Source organism: Scyliorhinus torazame, chromosome 1, assembly GCF_047496885.1.
Source record: "Scyliorhinus torazame isolate Kashiwa2021f chromosome 1, sScyTor2.1, whole genome shotgun sequence".
In the NCBI taxonomy this organism is placed as follows: Eukaryota; Metazoa; Chordata; class Chondrichthyes; order Carcharhiniformes; family Scyliorhinidae; genus Scyliorhinus; species Scyliorhinus torazame.
Window position 1 is genome coordinate 410483582 of NC_092707.1, and position 9816 is coordinate 410493397.

Sequence of the window (9816 nt, forward strand, 5' to 3'; positions counted from 1 at the left end):
TAACATCAGTCTGTCCTGTTGTATATCCCCCCTGAAATACAGTCTCAGTAATGAGCAGTGCGTTCTGCAGTAACATCAGTCTGTCCTGTTGTATATCCCCCCCTGAAATACAGTCTCAGTAATGAGCAGTGTGTTCAGCAGTAACATCAGTCTGTCCTGTTGTATTTCCCCCTGAAATACAGTCTCAGTAATGAGCAGTGTGTTCAGCAGTAACATCAGTCTGTCCTGTTGTATTTCCCCCTGAAATACAGTCTCAGTAATGAGCAGGAAGTTCTGCAGTAACATCAGTCTGTCCTGTTGTATTTCCCCCTGAAATACAGTCTCAGTAATGAGCAGTGTGTTCAGCAGTAATATCAGTCTGTCCTGTTGTATTTCCCCCTGAAATACAGTCTCAGTAATGAGCAGTGTGTTCAGCAGTAACATCAGTCTGTCCTGTTGTATTTCCCCCTGAAATACAGTCTCAGTAATGAGCAGTGTGTTCAGCAGTAACATCAGTCTGTCCTGTTGTATTTCCCCCCCTGAAATACAGTCTCAGTAATGAGCAGTGTGTTCAGCAGTAACATCAGTCTGTCCTGTTGTATTTCCCCCTGATATACAGTCTCAGTAATGAGCAGTGTGTTCAGCAGCAACATCAGTCTGTCCTGTTGTATTTCCCCCTGAAATACAGTCTCAGTAATGAGCAGTGTGTTCTGCAGTAACATCAGTCTGTCCTGTTGTATTTCCCCCTGAAATACAGTCTCAGTAATGAGCAGTGTGTTCAGCAGTAACATCAGTCTGTCCTGTTGTATTTCCCCCTGAAATACAGTCTCAGTAATGAGCAGGAAGTTCTGCAGTAACATCAGTCTGTCCTGTTGTATTTCCCCCTGAAATACAGTCTCAGTAATGAGCAGTGTGTTCAGCAGTAACATCAGTCTGTCCTGTTGTATTTCCCCCTGAAATACAGTCTCAGTAATGAGCAGTGTGTTCAGCAGTAACATCAGTCTGTCCTGTTGTATTTCCCCCTGATATACAGTCTCAGTAATGAGCAGTGTGTTCAGCAGCAACATCAGTCTGTCCTGTTGTATTTCCCCCTGAAATACAATCTCAGTAATGAGCAGTGTGTTCTGCAGTAACATCAGTCTGTCCTGTTGTATTTCCCCCTGAAATACAGTCTCAGTAATGAGCAGTGTGTTCAGCAGCAACATCAGTCTGTCCTGTTGTATTTCTCCCTGAAATACAGTCTCAGTAATGAGCAGTGTGTTCAGCAGTAACATCAGTCTGTCCTGTTGTATTTGCCCCTGAAATACAGTCTCAGTAATGAGCAGTGTGTTCAGCAGTAACATCAGTCTGTCCTGTTGTATTTGCCCCTGAAATACAGCCTCAGTAATGAGCAGTGTGTTCAGCAGTAACATCAGTCTGTCCTGTTGTATATCCCCCCCTGAAATACAGTCTCAGTAATGAGCAGTGTGTTCAGCAGTAACATCAGTCTGTCCTGTTGTATTTGCCCCTGAAATACAGTCTCAGTAATGAGCAGTGCGTTCTGCAGCAACATCAGTCTGTCCTGTTGTATTTCCCCCTGAAATACAGTCTCAGTGATGAGCAGTGTGTTCAGCAGTAACATCAGTCTGTCCTGTTGTATTTCCCCCTGAAATACAGTCTCAGTAATGAGCAGTGTGTTCTGCAGTAACATCAGTCTGTCCTGTTGTATTTCCCCCTGATATACAGTCTCAGTAATGAGCAGTGTGTTCAGCAGCAACATCAGTCTGTCCTGTTGTATTTCCCCCCCTGAAATACAGTCTCAGTAATGAGCAGTGTGTTCTGCAGTAACATCAGTCTGTCCTGTTGTATTTCCCCCTGAAATACAGTCTCAGTAATGAGCAGTGTGTTCTGCAGTAACATCAGTCTGTCCTGTTGTATTTCCCCCTGAAATACAGTCTCAGTAATGAGCAGTGTGTTCTGCAGTAACATCAGTCTGTCCTGTTGTATTTCCCCCTGAAATACAGTCTCAGTAATGAGCAGTGTGTTCAGCAGCAACATCAGTCTGTCCTGTTGTATTTCCCCCTGAAATACAGTCTCAGTAATGAGCAGTGTGTTCAGCAGCAACATCAGTCTGTCCTGTTGTATTTCCCCCTGAAATACAGTCTCAGTGATGAGCAGTGTGTTCAGCAGTAACATCAGTCTGTCCTGTTGTATTTCCCCCTGAAATACAGTCTCAGTGATGAGCAGTGTGTTCAGCAGTAACATCAGTCTGTCCTGTTGTATTTCCCCCTGATATACAGTCTCAGTAATGAGCAGTGTGTTCAGCAGTAACATCAGTCTGTCCTGTTGTATTTCCCCCTGAAATACAGTCTCAGTAATGAGCAGTGTGTTCAGCAGTAACATCAGTCTGTCCTGTTGTATTTCCCCCTGAAATACAGTCTCAGTAATGAGCAGTGTGTTCTGCAGTAACATCAGTCTGTCCTGTTGTATTTCCCGCTGATATACAGTCTCAGTAATGAGCAGTGTGTTCAGCAGTAACATCAGTCTTTCCTGTTGTATTTCCCCCTGAAATACAGTCTCAGTAATGAGCAGTGTGTTCTGCAGTAACATCAGTCTGTCCTGTTGTATTTCCCCCTGATATACAGTCTCAGTAATGAGCAGTGTGTTCAGCAGTAACATCAGTCTGTCCTGTTGTACTTCCCCCTGAAATACAGTCTCAGTAATGAGCAGTGCGTTCTGCAGTAACATCAGTCTGTCCTGTTGTACTTCCCCCTGAAATACAGTCTCAGTAATGAACAGTGCGTTCTGCAGTAACATCAGTCTGTCCTGTTGTATTTCCCCCTGAAATACAGTCTCAGTAATGAGCAGTGCGTTCTGCAGTAACATCAGTCTGTCCTGTTGTATTTCCCCCTGATATACAGTCTCAGTAATGAGCAGTGTGTTCAGCAGTAACATCAGTCTGTCCTGTTGTATTTCCCCCTGAAATACAGTCTCAGTAATGAGCAGTGCGTTCTGCAGTAACATCAGTCTGTCCTGTTGTATTTCCCCCCCTGAAATACAGTCTCAGTAATGAGCAGTGTGTTCAGCAGTAACATCAGTCTGTCCTGTTGTATATCCCCCCCTGAAATACAGTCTCAGTAATGAGCAGTGTGTTCAGCAGTAACATCAGTCTGTCCTGTTGTATTTCCCCGTGAAATACAGTCTCAGTAATGAGCAGTGTGTTCAGCAGTAACATCAGTCTGTCCTGTTGTATTTCCCCCTGAAATACAGTCTCAGTAATGAGCAGTGTGTTCTGCAGTAACATCAGTCTGTCCTGTTATATTTCCCCCTGAAATACAGTCTCAGTAATGAGCAGTGTGTTCTGCAGTAACATCAGTCTGTCCTGTTGTATTTCCCCCCCTGAAATACAGTCTCAGTAATGAGCAGTGTGTTCAGCAGTAACATCAGTCTGTCCTGTTGGCTCCGCTCTAAGTTCCAACAGCTCTTTAAATCCATTCATAAAAAACAGTCCAATTCCAAAAGCAATATTGCAGCTTTCTCCTTTCCCCAGTACTTGTTGTGGAATTGTGGAGTATCTCGGTGTGTGATATTCTGCCTCGAATATACATTATCCAAATTCACAGAGTCCCAGAGTTTTTCCAGCACGGAAAGAGGCTCTTCAGCCCATCATCCCCGTGCTGACCATCCAGCACCGATCTATTCTAACCCCATTCTCCAGCACTTGGTCCGTAGCCTTGTACGTTGTGGTGTTCCAAGTGTTTATCTAAATGGTTGCTCTTTCCCACATTAAAACAGTGACTACACTTCAAAAGAACATCATTGGCTGGAAATCACGTTGAGATGTCGAGTAGATGTGTAAAGTGCTGCATAAATACAAATTGTTCTTTCTTTTACACCCAGATTATTGATGAATTCTGGCTCATTGCTCATTACTAATTCAAATGTGTCCCTAATGCGTCTGAAACATATTCTGAACACTGTTCAACCCACAGGAACCCCTGGCCACGAGCTCACACATCTACACAGAACGTTGTTACTGATGCTGATAAGAAGCTGTCATCAGCCTCAGTAGAGGCCACACACAGAGGCCTCAGGTCAGACAGGAAACAAGGGTGTAAAGAAAAGGCAGCAGCAAACCACATCCTAGAAACCACAAAGTCACCATTTACACCAGAACCTCCTCACAACAGCAAGTGAATTCCAGGTTGTAATGTCCAAGACGTTTTACTTCATTTTTCCCACTCTGTGGAGCGCACGGGAGCACAGTGGTTAGCACTGTTGCTTCACAGCTCCAGGGTCCCAGGTTCGATTCCAGGCTTGGGTCACTGTCTGTGCGGAGTCTGCAAATTAGACCATAAGACCATAAGGCAGAGGAGTGGAAGTAAGGCCATTCGGCCCATCGAGTCCACTCCACCATTCAATCATGGCTGATTTAAACTCCATTTACCCGCTCTCTCTCCATAGCCCTTAATTCCTCGAGAAATCAAGAATTTATCAACTTCTGTCTTAAAGACACTCAACGTCCCGGCCTCCACCGCCCTCTGTGGCAATGAATTCCACAGACCACCACTCTCTGGCTGAAGTTCTCCCCGTTTCTGCGTAGGTTTCCTCCGGGTGCTCCAGTTTCCTCCTGGGGCCTAACCAGCGTTTTATACAGCTCCAGCATAACCTCCCTGCTCTTCTATTCAATGCCTCGGTTAATAAAGACAAGAATCCCATTGGCCTTCTTAACCACCTTATCAACCGTTCCTGCTGTCTTCTGAGATCTGTGAACCTGCATACCAAGGTCCCTTTGATCCTCTCTACTTCCCAGGATCCGACCAGTCATTGGATATTCCTGGGCCTTGTTAGTCCTCCCAAAATGCATCACCTCACACTTTTCATGGTTCAATTCCATTTGTCACTCTTCTGCCCATCTAACCAGCCTGTCCCGCTCATGATACTAAGCTTGGCCAAAACCATCAGCATTTCCTCGTGCCGTATTCCTCTATACCCATCCTATTCATGTGTTTGTCAAGATGCCTTTTGAACGCCATTAATGTATCTGCTTCCACAACCTCCTCTGGCAACGCGTTCCAGGCACTCACCACCCTCTGCGTACAAAACCCTGCCTCTCACATCTCCTCTAACCTTTGCACACGGACCTGAAACCTATGCCTCCTGGCGACTGAACCCTCCACCCTGGGAAAGAGTGTCTGCCCATCCACTCTATCCATGCCTCTCATGATCTTGTCGATCTCTATCAGGCCACCCCTCAACCTCATGCTTCTCATGAAAACAGTCCGAGTCAATTCAGCCTCTTCGAATAGCTAACACCCTCCAGATCAGGCAACATCCTGGTAAACCTCCATTGCACCCTCTCCAAATCCTCCACATCCTTCTGGTAGTGAGGCGACCAGAATTGTGCACAATATTCCAAGCGTAGCCTTGCCAAAGTTCTATACAAATGGAGCATGACTTGCCAGTTTTTATACTCTGTGCCCCATCCAATGAAGGCAAGAATTCCATATGCTTTCTTGACTACCTTGTCCACTTGTGTTGCCACTTTTAAAGATCTGTGGACCAGCACACCCAGATCTCTTTAACTTTCTATATCCATTTACGGTATATTTCCGCTCTATGTTAGATCTACCAAAATGCATTACCTCACATTTGTCTGGATTAAACTCCATTTGCCATTTCTCTGCACAAGTCTCCAACCTATCTATGTCCTCCTGTATCTTCTGACAATCCTCAACACTATCTGCCACTCCTTGGTGTCATCCGCAAACTTACGAATCAGACCAGCGACATTTTCCTCCAAATCGTTTACGTGTACTACAAACAACAGAGGCCCCAGCACAGATCCCTGTGGAACACCACTAGTCCCAACCTTCCATTCAGAAAAGCACCCTTCTACTGCTACCTTTGCCTTCTATGACCGAGCCTGTTCTGTATCCATCTTACCACCTCATCTCTGATCCCGTGTGACTTCACCTTTTGTACCAGTCTGCCATGAAGCACCTTGTCAAAGGCCATCCACCCCCATCCCCTCATCAATCATCTTTGTCACCTCCTCAAAAAACTCAATCAAGTTAGTGAGGCACGACTTCCCCTTCACAAAACCATGCTGTCTATCGCTAATGAGTCATTTGTTTACAAATGGGTATAAATCTATCCCTGCTAATCCCCTCCAACGTTAGCTACTACTGACGTGAGGCTCACCGGCCGATAGTTTCCAGGATTATCCCTGCTACCTTTCTTAAAAAGCGCTACCACATTAGCTATTCGCCAGTCCTCTGGGATCTCACCTGTAGCCAATGAGGATACAAAGATGTGAGTCAAGGCCCCAGCAATTTTCACCCTTGCTCCCCTCAGTATTCTGGGGTAAATCCCATCTGACCCAGGAGACATAGCGACCTTAATATCTTTTGAAAGACTCAATATCTCCTCCTTTTCGATGTCACATGACCCAGACTGTCCACACACCCTACCCAAGAATCATCTTCCACAAACTCCTATTTTTTGGTGAACACTGATGCAAAATATTCATTTAGTACTTGCCCATTTCCTCTGGCTCAACACATAGATTCCCCCCACTGTCCTTAAGTGGTCCAATCCTTTTCCTGGCCACCCCCTTGCTTTTTTACTTGTGAATAAAAAGCTTTGGGATTCACCTTAATCCTACCTGCCAAGGAGGTTTCATGACCCCCTCCTCGCCCTCCTAATTTCCCGCTTAAGTATCTTCCTACTTTCTTTTTCCTCCTCAATGGTTTTGACTGTTCCCACCATTCTAGACCGTACAAAAGCCTCCTTTTTCTTTTTGACGAGGTTCACAATATCCCTCGTTATCATCTGTGAATTTACTTTCATACCTCCCACATTCTGGGTCAAAGTTAATTGGATTAGGCCAGTTTTCAGAGGCTAGATTCACAGTATAAAAGTGATCCCCCACAGTGCAGACTTTGTTTGCACTGAGTGCTGAATTTGGTGCATTTTGAGTGCTATAGTAAGAGTTTGGTGACCGAGGGAGTTAGGTGAGGAGGGAGTAAGGTGCTCCTTTCATTTTGTTTCCGACATTTCCGCAAAGAGTGAGAAGAGAGCCAGGAGTTTACAGACAGTGTAGCTGACTGGAAGCAGAATCGGAGGGCGGAGATCTAGTTAGTCCACAGGGCAGCTATATTCTGTCAGGTAAGAGGGGATGGAGGCTAGGCCAGTTGCATGCTCCTCCTGTAGGATGTGGGTGGTGAGGGACACCACCGGTGTCCCCGCTGACTATACCTGCGGGAAGTGCACCCAACTTCAGCTCCTCAAAGACCGTGTGAGGGAACTGGAGCTGAAGATGGATGAACTTCGGATCATCCGGGAGGCAGAGGGGGTGATTGAGAAGAGTTACAGGGAGGTAACCACACCCAAGGTACAGGACAAGAATAGCTGGGTTACAGTCAGGGGGAAAGGAACAAACAGGCAGTCAGTGCAGGGATCCCTCGTGGCCGTTCCCCTTCAAAACAAGTATACCGTTTTGGATGCTGTTGGGGGGGATGACCTCCCGGGGGAAGGCCCGAGCAGCCAGGTCTCTGGCACTGAGTCTGGCTCTGGGGCTCAGAAGGGAAGGGGGGAGAATAGAAAAGCAATAGTTGTAGGAGATTCAATGGTTAGGGGAATAGATAGGAGATTCTGTGGTCGCGAGCGAGACTCCCGGAAGGTATGTTGCCTCCCGGGTGCCAGGGTCAGGGATGTCTCGGATCGTGTCTTCAGGATCCTTAAGGGGGAGGGGGAGCAGCCAGAAGTCGTGGTGCACATTGGTACCAACGGCGTAGGTAGGAAAAGGGGTGTGGAGGTAATAAACAAGTTTAGGGAGTTAGGCTGGAAGTTAAAAGCCAGGACAGACAGAGTTGTCATCTCTGGTTTGTTGCCGGTGCCACGTGATAGCGAGGCTAGGAATAGGGAGAGAGTGCAGTTGAACACGTGGCTGCAGGAATGGTGTAGGAGGGAGGGCTTCAGGTATTTGGATAATTGGAGTGCATTCTGGGGAAGGTGGGACCTGTACAAGCAGGACGGGTTGTATCTGAACCAGAGGGGCACCAATATCCTGGGAGGGAGGTTTTCTGGTACTCTTCGGGAGGGTTTAAACTAATTTGGCAGGGGAATGGGAACCGGATTTGTAGTCCAGCAACTAAGGTAGCCGATATTCAGGACGCCAAAGCGTGTAATGAGGCAGTGGGGAAGGGAACACTGACAAAGGAGAGTACTTGCAGGCACGGAGATGGGTTGAAGTGTATAGACTTCAACGCAAGAAGCACCAGGAATAAGGTGGGTGAACTTAAGGCATGGATCTGTACTTGGGACTACGATGTGGTGGCCATCACGGAAACTTGGTTAGAAGAGGGGCAGAAATGGTTGTTGGAGGTCCCTGGTTATAGATGTTTCAATAAGATTAGGGAGGGTGGTAAAAGAGGTGGGGGGGTGGCATTGTTAATTAGAGATAGTATAACAGCTGCAGAAAGGCAGTTCGAGGAGTATCACCCGACTGAGGTGGTATGGGTTGAAGTCAGAAATAGGAAAGGAGCAGTCACCTTGTTAGGAGTTTTCCATAGGCCCCCCAATAGTAGCAGAGATGTGGAGGAACAGATTGGGAAACAGATTTTGGAAAGGTGCAAAAGTCACAAGGTAGTAGTCATGGGTGACTTTAACTTCCCAAATATTGAGTGGAAACTCATTAGATCAAATAGTTTGGATGGGGTGGTGTTTGTGCAGTGTGTCCAGGAAGCTTTTCTAACACAGTATGTAGATTGTCCGACCAGAGGAGGGGCAATATTGGATTTAGTTGGTAATGAAACCAATTTACTTGGTAATGAAACAGGGCAAGTGATAGATTTGTTAGTGGGGGAGCATTTTGGAGATAGTGACCACAATTCTGTGACTTTCACTTTAGTAATGGAGAGGGATAGGTGCGTGCAACAGGGCAAGGTTTACAATTGGGGGAAGGGTAAATACGATGTTGTCAGACAAGAATTGAAGTGCATAAGTTGGGAACATAGGCTGTCAGGGAAGGACACAAGTGAAATGTGGAACTTGTTCAAGGAACAGGTACTACGTGTCCTTGATATGTATGTCCCTGTCAGGCAGGGAAGAGATGGTCGAGTGAGGGAACCATGGTTGACAAGAGAGGTTGAATGTCTTGTTAAGAGGAAAAAGGAGACTTATGTAAGGCTGAGGAAACAAGGTTCAGACAGGGCATTGGAGGGATACAAGATGGCCAGGAGGGAACTGAAGAAAGGGATTAGGAGAGCTAAGAGAGGGCATGAACAATCTTTGGCGGGTAGGATCAAGAAAAACGGCAAGGCCTTTTACACATATGTGAGAAATATGAGAATGTGAGAATGACTAGAGCGAGGGTAGGTCCGATCAAGGACAGTAGCGGGAGATTGTGTATTGAGTCTGAAGAGATAGGAGAGGTCTTGAACGAGTACTTTTCTTCTGTATTTACAAATGAGAGGGGCGATATTGTTGGAGAGGACAGTGTGAAACAGACTGGTAAGCTCGAGGAAATACTTGTTAGGAAGGAAGATGTGTTGGGCATTTTGAAAAACTTGAGGATAGACAAGTCCCCCGGGCCTGACGGGATATATCCAAGGATTCTATGGGAAGCAAGAGATGAAATTGCAGAGCCGTTGGCAATGATCATTTTGTCCTCACTGTCAACGGGGGTGGTACCAGGGGATTGGAGAGTGGCGAATGTCGTGCCCCTGTTCAAAAAAGGGACTAGGGATAACCCAGGGAATTACAGGCCAGTTAGTCTTACGTCGGTGGTAGGCAAAGTAATGGAAAGGGTACTGAAGGATAGGATTTCTGAGCATCTGGAAAGACACTGCTTGA